We start from the raw sequence: 12,038 nt of genomic DNA, 5'->3' as shown, positions 1-12,038 counted from the left end.
TCTCTTTTCTCAAATTTCTCTCCTCTTTTCCCCCCTCTCTCATCTTTTTTCTTTTCTTCTTCTTCTCTCTCTCTCCCCCTCTCTCTATGCTTTTTTAAATTTCTCTCTCCTCTTTCATCATTGCTTTCCCTCTCCTCTCTTTTCCTTCTCTCTCCCTCTCCTCTTTTTTCTTCTCTCTCTCTCTCTCTCTCTCTCCCCCTTGTTTATTCCTTCTCTCTTGCTTATCTCTCTCTCTTTTTTCTTCTCTCTCTCCTCTCCCTGCCTTTTCTATTTTCTTCTCTCCTTATTTGTGATTTCTTTTCTCTTGTCTATTTTTCTTCTTCCTCTCTCTTATTTTTCCTTTTTTTCTCTCTCCATTTTATTTGTTTCTCTCTCTCTCTCATATTTCTTCTCTTTCCTCTTTCCTCTTTCATCTTTCCCCCCTCTCTCTTCTTTTGCTCTCTCTCTCTCTCTCTCCCCCTCTTCTTTTTTATTTTCTTTTCACTTTGTATCTCTCTCTTGGTTTTTGTTCTCTCTTTCCCTCTCTTTCTCTTTCTCTCTCCTCATTTTTCTTTCCCTCTCTCTTGTTGAGGATAAAGGTACTTGTGCCTAGCCACACATGTATTAGTTACACTGACAGTAATTGCATATCCTCACACTTGTATATTACAAGTGGTGGCCCATGTATTAGTTACACTGATGGTGCGCGCATATTCGCACACCTGTACACTGCAAGTGGTAGACGCCTATCACTGTCACTTCATTCTTTATTCTCTTAGTGATGTTTGAATAAAGGAAAGGCCGGTCACACATTGTGACTATTGGAGTTCTCATATCTTCTCTCTCTCTCTCTCTCTCTCTCTCTCTCTCTCTCTCTCTCTCTCTCTCTCCTTCCACCATAACTTTTGCTTTTGCTCCATGCTTCCACTTCAGGGCTCACTCCCTTCAACTAGTATCAAAGCCATTTTTCCCAAGAACTCAAGCTTAACCTTAGTAACTTTTGCAAGTTACTTGGGTCAGAGGCTCCCTGATATATGCTACTTTGATCTTGGATGTATGGATTCTTTCCGTATGATGTTTTGAGCTTTGTTTGCTCATCTAGCATTCGACTTTCATTCCAATGGAAGCCACTTCTTGACATTGCATATTACATTGAGCATTTGGTTACGAAATTGAGCTTGAGGATCTTATAGTGAGAAATTGGGACTTGGTGACATGTGCATACTCTTGTCATGCTTTATGTACGCAGTTGATGCTTAGTGGGATGATCTGACATTCCACTTGGGCTAGAACCTATCTCTATCTCACAATGTTGTCAATGATGTATACATTTTATTTGGTTATGTATTGAGCTTCCGTTACATTGCTTAGTCTGGTGTGCCTCTAGTTGGTTTCTTTTGTTTTCCGTGAGATCCACTCTTCTATGCATGATGGTTATGCCTATGGGGGGGTGTATCTCAGTTTGACACACTGATTTTTTGGCAAAGTTCTCAATGTCAGTCGCATATTCACTCACTACTAGTTGGAGCTATTCCCTAGTAGTTGCAGTTTATCTTATATGAGTGATTGCCCATCTTTTGCATTGATTTCTTACTAATGCACTTCATCTTCAACATGCTATAATTGCAATTTATTGCACTATTTATACGAGTAGTTACCTTCATTTGGATAGTTCTTTGCATTGAGTTTGTGGACAGTTCATTACTTGGTTAGTACCCTTTGTTTTTAGCTTGATTTGACAGTGGTTTTACGATTGTTTGTAGTAATTACAATAGCCTACCTTAATAGTTTATGCACTTGTTTGCCTTCATTATGGTTGGTGGCTTGACTGATAGTACTATCTTTAATATTGACAAGTTGGATGGCACCAACTGCAGCTACTAGAAGATCTAAATCTTGTAAGTTTTAGTGCAAAAAATACAAGTTAGGAGAAACGTAAGGGTGTCATGCTCAAACTTATTAATGCAAATGATTGGGTTGAATTAGATGAGCTATGTAGTAAGACTACCATTATACTATCCGTCTCCAAGTAGGTGTTCTATAATGTTGTCTCTAATGGGAAGTTTGCATGGGAATTATGGAAAAAGATTCGCAATGCCTATGACAAACAAAGCCCCACTTCTTAGATATATTGGCTGAAGCAACTCATGGACCTTTATATGGAGGAGGACACTTCTATGTCAGCTCACTTAAATGAGTTTCATTCCATTATCAATCATTTTCACTCTTCTTCCCTTGTTCCTCTTAGTTACATTGCCTAAGTTATGGGATACCTTTCGTATTGCTATGTGTGCCAATATACCTACTGATAGGTTACAATTGCAAGATGTAGAGGGTGCACTCTTGACTAAAGAAGTTAAAAAAAGAATGTCAATGCTTCCCGCACCTCTCATGCTTGGATAGCTAGAGGCAATAAATGGTAGAAGCGGTAATGATTACCGTGGGAGAGACTCTCAACAATCTCACTCTCAGTCATGTGGATAGTCTCGCAATAAGTCCCATGGCCATGAGTCCTTTTTGACTTGCCATTAATGTGGGAAAGTAAGGCATATTTGGCCACACTACCATAAGCTGTACGAGGACAAGCGCAAAGAAAAGAACAAGGGTAAAGTACATGATAAAAATGATGATAGGAGCATTATCCCTAGCAAGTCCAATGTCAAGATCGAAGAGAGTAATGTTGTGCAGATTTATTTTGATGATGATTTCATACTTGTAGCTTTTTTTCTTAATAATTCATAGCTAACTAATGCTTTGTCAAGGTATACTCAATATTGGCTGATAGATTTAGGGGCTTCCTTTCATGTGATCCCTCTGTAGAGGTGAGCTCAAGCTCAACCGCCAAGACCCACGGACCACTTATTGTTCAAGCGTTTCAAATGAGCACTAATAGCTACCTCTCACATAGCCGACGCACCATCTCCCTCTATGATGTAGTGAGCTTACCTTAATGCCCGATTGAGTTGCTTCCTTTCTCAAGCACTTCAATAGCTCCACAATTCGTGATGCAAGCTCAAGTATCCTCAAGCCTCTTCCTTCAAGATCCATCCTCCATAGGCATGCGCGAGACAAGAGAAGAGAAGAGAAGAAGAGAAGAAGAAGAGATGGTGGAAGGCTTCACCTCCAAGATCTCTCACCCTCACACACTCTCTCCCTCACTCACTCTCATTCCCTCCCTCAAGCACTCACAAACAAGCAAAAGAAGAGAACATAAGAAGAAAAGAAAAAGAGTCCACTTTGCCACACACCAAAGAATGAGCTCTCATTCATTTTTTGAACTTTATATATAAAACCCTAAATCCCTTTTGGGTGGTCATCCCCTTATCCCTTTTTGTACATGGCTGGCCGTGGCCTACTAGGCCATTTTTTCCTTGTTCTCTTATCTTCCTGGCTTCCTTCCTACCGCCCATCTACCTTTACAATTTGCATGGGGGAGAGCTTGGCGCTCTTTTACAAAGGTTTTGGCCGCGCCTTCTTGCTTTTGGCTTCTTGCGGCTTCCATGATTGCGTCTTGTACTCCTTGTATGGGGCTACTCTCTTGTAGGGCGCCTTTTCCTTTTTTCTGCCTTGTGCTTTTCCTCTTGATGCCTTGTTTTCCGCTTCCTTTGCTTTGTAGTAAACATTACCCCCCTCCTACTTGAGTGCCAGTCCCATGGCACGGTTGGGTGGTGAGTTAGACGGTGTTGTTGGAGTAGCTAGGTGGCTTTTTGAGTGTGTATACGAGCCTTGTTGGGAAGTGTGTTGGAGGGATTTATGGAATTGGAAGGCCCTTGCATTTGGAATGAGCCCTGGTGTTAGCAGGATTTATGGAGCTGAAAGGCCCTTACGTTGGGAATGAGCCCTAGTGTTAGAGGGATTTATGGATCTACTGGAGGGATTTATGGGACTAAAAGGTCCTTATGTTGGGAATGAGCCTTGGTGTTAGAGGGATTTATGGAATTGAAAGGTCTTTGAGTTTGAAATGAGGCCTGGTGCTAGAGGGATTTATGGGATTGAAATTGAATATCATGGTGGACGTATCCCTCTACTAGCCCTCTGCGCTTGTTGTCTCTTGCGTTATTTCAAATAAGCTTATTCATTTACTTTTTTACTGAGACTGTCGCGTTCGCCCCTTGCTTGGTTATGCTTGCATGGTGGAACATTGTATAAGATGGGGAGTGCATTGCATGGATGATGAGGTCTTTAGAGCTAGTGGTTGGGGTCTTTGTTTGTACCTGGAAAGAAAAGAAAGGTGCACTACCCGGGGGGTGTTTTTACCTAGGGAGCCTTTGTTTGTACCTGGAAAGACAAGAAAGGTCTACCCATAGGCGAGTGTTATCTCCCTAGGTGTGTCCTACCCTTGATGTGCCCTAAGCGTGAAGTGGGGAATTGAAATGAGTCTAGGGGGTTAGGACGGAGCCGGCCATCGACCGAGGTCACCGGATGCACCTAACTTGAGGACCCCTAGGTGAAGTGACTGTGATCGATGTGCAGCTTGCGGTGTCTATGTGTGATATATTTTTCTTTTTCTTTCGTTCTCTTTTTTTAAAAAAAGTTACATAGTCGTGACAGAAGCTAATATTCATTATCGGAGTGAGGTGGATAAGGGGGCTTAATAGATTTGTTAAGAAACTAGTAGCTTTGGAGATACCCCTTGAGGTTTAGGCAAACCTGAAAGGTGGTAGTGGAGAGGAATGGATGATTGTAGTGGATGAAGTGGCTATCATTCATCTCCTCTAGAAGGGCTAAGCAAAATAAAGGTAATAGAGCAGCTCGCATCATTAGTCGCGGGCCATCCCGCAACTATCTATAATGTTAAGATCAAAATGGAGTACTGGAATGCCACGCTCCTATGGGGCAGGGTCTTGCCTAAGGAGTATCCTAAGCAATCTAAGGTAATTACAAGTAGCAATAAAGGCAAGGTTAGGGCATGAAGAGAATTTGTTAGTGAATTGGATTAGAGTATCATACAAGTTCTCTGATGTGAAGATGAGGGCCTATTCATATGTGGTACAATGAGGATTATAGATTATAGGGAAGTCGTAGCGATCGTGGACTTTGGAGTCAAAATCCACTCCCACCCTTCAAGGGTAAGGCATAAAGGTTGTGTCATTCTACTTGAAGGGCTGAGTGTTTCAAAAGTCCATCCAAGTATCTAGGTTGGAGACCCTTCTTCTCCATTTAGGTTGACATTAGTAGTCGACCATTGATCTTGGCACTTCAAAAACCTTATTCTACCAAAATTCAACATCTTCAATGGCCCATAAGGTGGGATTCTACTCTCTCTCCTCCAACCATTTCTATCTGAGCCTGCTTCCAATGTTAATCACTTCCTTCACCACCTTGATGAGCAAAACCCTACACAAGGTGGCAGGGAACTTGAAGTTAAAGTCAAAGGGGCTCCTGGATGTTTCTTTCCTCTCCCAAATTACAAGGCCGACGTGGAAGCTCACTAGGGAATCATGCTTGCATGGTCGGATAGGTGCATGGGATGCCCTCACTTCCTTGGCATTTCATTTTGTGTCCTCCACCATTTGTTTCCTTCTTTCCCGTAGTGCCACCTTTCTTTCTGTGGAGGCGTCTGTGTGTTGCTGCTCTTCAGGCCACAGGGAAGGAGGCGGTGGGATAAGCTCTTCCTCATGTGATCCCATTTCAAAGTTCACATCCATCTTCCTCTTCTGGCTTGGCTCCTGCTACTCTTCTTCGAGGAACTTGAGTGCATCCACTTCCTGCGAGGTTAGGCCTGCCAAGAGGAGATAATGGCGTTGCTCTTCCATGTTTAGGCCAACTCCATAAGGTTGTGGCGGCATTTGTAGTCCTACTTTCAGTGCCTTACGAGCCATTCCCAGTTTCTTTTTCATTGCCTCTATGGACTTTCCCTCCTCTGCCTGGGTGACGTCTAATAGGGTATCCAAGAAGGCGCGTTGTTGGGTTTGGAAGCTCACTTGGGTGGCTTCTGCTCTTCTTTCAGCAAGTATCTTTTATTTTTCGACTTGAGTGAGTTGATGTGCCAAGGCTTTGACTATTTTTTCATTCAAATTAGCCCATTCTTCTGCCCTCCTATTCATATCTTCGAGGCTTTCCACCTGCCTCTGAGCTAACACTGTTAGCCTTCGTTCTTGATCTTCTATTTTTTTTCCTTAGCTTTTGCTGCTCTTCCTGTGCACTGAGACAGCCTCTTGGGTTAGTTTCTCCACCTCTCTTTTGTACCTACGAGCTCTTTCCTCCCTCAGCTCCTCGAGCTCTTCTGAGGCTATGTAGTGGGAACTCACACTCAACCGCTAAGACCCATGGATTGCTTATTGTTTCAAGCATTTCAAGTGAGCTCTCATGGCTATCTCTCACCTAGTCGATGCGCCGTCGATCCTCTCGGGGTGTAGTGAGCTTACCTTGATGCCGAAATGAGTTGCCTCCTCTTGGGGTGTAGTGAGCTTACCTTGATGCCGAAATGAGTTGCCTCCTCTCTCACACACGCCGGTAGCTCCACGATCCTAGATGCTAGCTTAAGCATCCTTAAGCCTCCTCCATCTCCAAGCTCCATCCACCATAGCCGCGCGCGCGAGAAAAGAGAAGAGAAGAGAAGAGAGAAGAAGAGAGAAAAGGAGATGGTGAATAGCTTCACCCTCTTGATCCGTCACTCCCACACACACACTCACTCCCACACACTCTCACACTCCCTCTCTCAAGAGCATACACACAAGCAAGGTGAAGAGAAGAAGAGAGGACTTTTGTTAGCCACACACCAAAGAATGAGCTTTCATTTACTTTTTGAACTTTATATACAAACCCTCATGGACACCCATCCCTTTTTACATGACCAACCATTGTGGCAAGGTCCCTTTTTCTAATTCCCTCTTCTTGCTTCATGCCTTAAGCCTATACCCATCTATTCTTTTACAAATGGCACAGGAGGGAGCCTGGTGTCTTTTACAAGAGTTTTTAAAGTTTTTTGAGGCGCCTTTCATTTAAAATTGCACTTTTTGTCTCAACTTACCTTTAGGTGCCGCCTCTATGCCTTTGCTCTTTTTCCATCCATTTTTCACTTTTTCCTTCATTTTTCCACCATCTTGAATTGAGGTTAACATTACCTCCCTCTGAAACGGGTGCCAGTCCCATGGCACTTCTAGCTGTTTGTTGGGAAAGGGTGGGCGGTTGGCAAGTTGTTGGTCAGGTGATGGTAGGGCCACATGTGGACTTAGATGCTTTAGAAGCTTTGGCAATGATGGTTGACGGAGAAGTAAATCAGATGTCAAGTGGATGATGGGGCCTCCGAAGTTGGTGGTTTGTCGCAATTTGTAGTACTTGAAAGGAGAAGGTGTGTTGCTCTACCTAAGGGGAGTGCCTACCTTACTGTGTGGTGTGCTCGTATTGGTGGAACAGGAAGCTGGGTCTAACCATAAGTAGGCCTGGGTGATGTCCCACACTTGAGGACCCCGTTTGTACGGTAGGGAGGTGTGGTGTGTGTAGCATAGGGTGACATGTCTAACCATAGGCGAGTGTTACCTCCCTGGGTATGTCTTGCCCTTGATGTGCCCTAAGCGTAAAGTGGGGGGTCAGAAAGGGGCTAGGGGTTAGGAGTGGAGCCGGCCAACCGAAGCCACTAGACACGCCTAACTTGAGGACCCTTAGGTGCAGTGATTGTGTCGTGTGTGGTCTTGGTTGTGTCTTCATGTGAGTCTTTCTTCCCATGTCTTTTTCTTTTTGTGATGTGTTTTCTTGCCTTCCTTTGTTTCTTTTATTTTTCTTTTCTTTTCTTTTTCTTTTTCTCTTTTTTAAAAAAAATTCTTATTAAGCCAGGATGACAACCAATTTCTAACTTTCATTGTCAGAGTGAGGTGGAGAAGGGGGCAAGATAGATTTGCTCAAAAACTGCCAGCTCTACATGTATCCCTTAAGATTCATGCGAATATGGAGTGAAGTGGTGGAGAGGAAGAGGTGGTTACATCGGGTGAATTGGCTATCGTTCATATCTTCAAGAAGAGCTAGGCAAAAAGAAGGTAGAAGGCTAGCTCTCATAATCAAGCATATCATGCTGTAGCTATCATGGCATTAGGATTAAAAAAGAGAGGTGGGAGGCCACATTCTTGTGGGGTAGGGTCCTACTTAAGTAAGAGTTTAAGAAGCCTAAGGTAATTACATGTGGTTATGAAGGCTGGATCAAGGCAAGAGGAAAAGTCGGCGAGGAAGCAGGTCATGGAAACGTCCAGGCTTTCAAAGGTGAAGGTGAGAGCTTGTTTAAAAGAGGCACAATTAGGATTATAGATAATGGGAAAGTCATAGCATCCATGGAGCTTGTTCAAAAGAGGCACAATTAGGATTATAGATAATGGGAAAGTCATAGCATCCATGGAGGGTAGCGTCAAAATCCATCCTACCCTACGAGGATACCCCATAAATATAGGGTTGTTCCTCTCGTAGGGTAAGGTGTTGCAAAAGGCCATCCAGGCGAGCATGCTAATGTCGCACACCCGTCTCCTCCACATGGGCTGGCAGTTATAGCCTTGTACATAATGTGACACTTCAAAGACCTTATTCTGCCAAAAGTTTGCCTCTTCGGTCTCCCAAAGAGTGGGATTCTTTTCTCTCTCTTTCAGCCACCATTGCTAGCCTAGTTGGCTTCCAATCGCAATCACTTCCTCCACTACTTTAAGTTGCATGACTCTCCTCAGGTTGTTGGGCAAAAGGAAGTTAAAGGAGAAGGGTTTTTAGTCTCTTTCATGTCGCTCCCAAACTATTAATTCAATGTGGAAACCTGCTGGGAGGTCATTTGGGCATGGTGGTAGGGGTGCGGATGGGGCTTGGCTCTCATTTGTTTCCTGGTTTCTTCCACCAATTTCTTTCTCCTTTCTCTGAGGGCGGCTTGTCTTTCTGCAAATGTGTCAATTGATGGCTGCTCTTGGGAATGTGGTGAGGGGGGTTGTGGGATCACCTCTTCTTTAAGTCTGCCCATATCAAATTGGAGTTTAGCTTCATCCCTCTGTCGATTTGTTTGTTGTGTTTCCTCTTCGAAGCCTAGTGCATCGACCTCCTGGGGGGCTAGTCCAGCCATCAATAAGTACTTTCGTTGATCATCAAGGCTCAGCCCCACGACATCGGGTTGGGGTGGCATGTGCAATCATGCTTGTAGGGCCCTATGGGCAATGCTTAGTTTATTCTTTGCCACCTTGAGGGACTCCCCTTCCTCTAAGTGGGCGGTATCCATTAGTTTATTCAAGAAGGCTTTCTCTTGAGTGTTCAAGGCTACTTGTGTGGCCTCTACTCTGCTCGCTGCGAGGATTTTCTCTTTTTCCATGAGAGCCAAGCGACGTGCCAAGGTCTTCATCCTCTGTTCATTCTATCTCGCCCATTCTTCGGCCCTCTTCTTCATTTCTTCCATGCCTTCCCCCTACCTTTGCACTAGAGCTATGAGTCTTTGCTCCTGGCCTTTCATTTCTTTTCTCATTCTCTCCTGCTCTTTTCTTTCTAAGTTCAGCTTCTCAGTCATGGTCTCCATCTCCTTGTGATGTTGTTCTTCCTCTTGCTTCCTTTCCTCTTCTTTGGTGGCAAACTCCTCCATGCCTTGTTCGGATCTGATCAGTCTTTGCAGTTAGCTCTTCATGTTGCATGATCAAGAGTTTATACTCCCTCTGCATTTTTACCAACTCCTGATTCTCATCTTCCAGCCGTTGCCTCCAGTTTTCCTCCCTGTCATCCTTAGCCTTCAGCTCCTGTTTGAGATCAAAGATCTCCTTTTGTTGCATGGCTATCTGTCAGGTCTTTTCAAGCTGAAAAGTAGCTATCAACTATTTTTCCGCAGCTAACTTGGCCACAGCAATCTTCCTCTCCTCTTTAGCTTTCTCTAGTTGAGAGAGCAATTCAGCAATGTATTAGTCATAGTTAGCTGGTGGCATCATTGTCATGTGGATCAGAGTGGTCGAGGCCTCCACTTTCTAGTGTTTTGGATCTCGTCTAGATTCGGCATCTGTGGCTGGCCTCTTCTACCCCGTGGTCGTGGTTTCCATGCTCTTCCCTTGGGCTAATTATTTATTGATGAAATATTGCATCCAAGCCACAAAGTTTGAGACATCGGCACTAGTCGGGATGCTTGGGGGAGGGTGGCTGCTTCGGTGGTGGGCACCAGGAGGGTCGGGATAGGATGGATGGGGGGTTTACCCTTGCCTTCAATGATAGCTGGCGGTATGATCTCTGGCACATGAGTGCTTCAGCCTGGCCCCTCCTCCCTGGGTAGGCTCAAAGCTCCTAGGTTATTTGCCTTGCTTTGTTGCTCTATAGACCGACGTGTGGCTTCGGCCATGTCTTCCTCCTCCTTCCTTCTCAGCTCCTCCTCTTCCTCAGCAGCCCTTCTCTCCCTCTCTTCTTCTGCTTTCCTAGATTCTTCCTCCAATTTATCTGCTTCTTCTTTTCTTTCTTCTTCCTCTCTTCGGCCTCCTATTTTGATATCTTCTTGGCTTTCTTGGCTTCTTTCTTTGACTTTTCTACTTCGTGTTTCTTCTTGTCCCTCTCTTCCGCCCCTTTGAGGGATTCCCTATTTGCTCTCTCTAAGTCCTCCTTCTCCTTTTTGCGGCCTTCGTCTTACTTCTTCTTTTGTGTTGTCATCTTCTTAGGTTTTTTTGCTTGCTTTTTGCTTGACTATTCCTTCTATTCTCCCCCTTCTTCGTCACTTTCGATCCTGTCGCTAGACAACTATTGGTCTTGGTGAGGGGGCAATGTGTCGGGTATTTTTCTTCTCCTTCCTCTGCATCACATGACTCATTTACTGCCTCCTAGATGAGGGCAGTCAAAACACTTCCATAGCCGATGAGAGAAGCTTTGGATGAGACTTTCTTCCTCTTAGTGCTTTTGGAGGCTAGGGACTCCCCGCCTGCTGGCTTGCTCCCTAAGGCTAGTGATTTTATTGCTTGGTTTATGGTCTTGCACACATAGCCATTCCCGTCAACCTCATCCAGGGTGCGAGCTGCCATGTCCTCCAGCACAAGCATGCTGATCCGGTGCATGAGGGAATTGTAGCGCTGCCTGGAGAACAGTGACTGCACCAGTTTTGCATGCATGCGAGCTTCTACATCAGGGATATCCTCGATGCTGATGTTGTCGTTGGTCAGCACCTCTTCCCTCTTCATCTTAAGCATGGCATAGACGTCTCTTTTCTGCTTCTTCTCCACCTTAGGCTCTAACCCCAGTGCCTTCTCCACCAAGGTTGGGTTCAAGGATACTTGTACCTATTTGGCCTTCTCCCCCCCTTCCCACTGTTACAGTTCCACAGTCCTAATCTAGGTTGTAAGTTCTAAGAAATTCCACACACTTTGTGTAGTCAGGCTCTTGTACGAACTTCTCGAGGTACTTAGTGAGGTTGCACTGCTCTACGACCTTCTTGGCTGCTTCCTCCTTGGCCACTACTTCCTCGATGTTATGGATGGTTTGAAATTAAGTTGGTTGTAGGCACGGCTTGCCAAGGAGATGCTGTACTGGGTCCTCTCCTCTTCTGTGAAGGGGAGTCGGTGGGCACGGTCTTGTTGCGATATCTTTTGTTCCTGTCATGAACCATAATTTTCATTAGTGCTTTTAAAAATAGTAATTTGCTGAAAAGAAAGACTTTATGTTTGTTGAATGGAAGCATTAAGATCCAACATAGATTCTTCCCTTTAGACTTTTTGCCTTTTATTTTAAATCTTTTGTGACATTCCTCCTACATCACCAATTTCTTATGTGTTTATGCGCTTGTTTGATCTTGATTGGTTTTAGTTTGATTCACCTTACCCCCTCCCCTTCCAGATTGAGAAGAATCCTTTCTAGAATTGAAGGTTAGGAGGTCAAGGGCATTCAGCATTCAGATATAAGGGTTACTTGCGCATGAGCCAAGTATAGAATTCTGGGTTATACTCCAGCCGAGCCTTGCGGTCCAAATCGAAGGGTCAAGTACTTACGTGTGTGATGTAAGTAAGGACATCCATTAGGAAATCGCCGGAATCAACACAGCTAACGATGTGTAGCTCTTCTTCGTTCAGAAGATGATCAAGATATGGGTGTCCTTTGACATGCTCTTCCATAGGTCGGCCAGAAAGAGTGGTTAACACTCTATATGA

This window comes from Lygodium microphyllum, chromosome 14 (genome assembly GCF_053477565.2).
Source record: "Lygodium microphyllum isolate KBCC chromosome 14, Lygodium_microphyllum_v1.1.10, whole genome shotgun sequence".
NCBI classification, from domain to species: domain Eukaryota; kingdom Viridiplantae; phylum Streptophyta; class Polypodiopsida; order Schizaeales; family Lygodiaceae; genus Lygodium; species Lygodium microphyllum.
The sequence above is the reverse complement of the archived record's forward strand: the minus strand, read 5'-3'. Positions refer to the sequence as shown.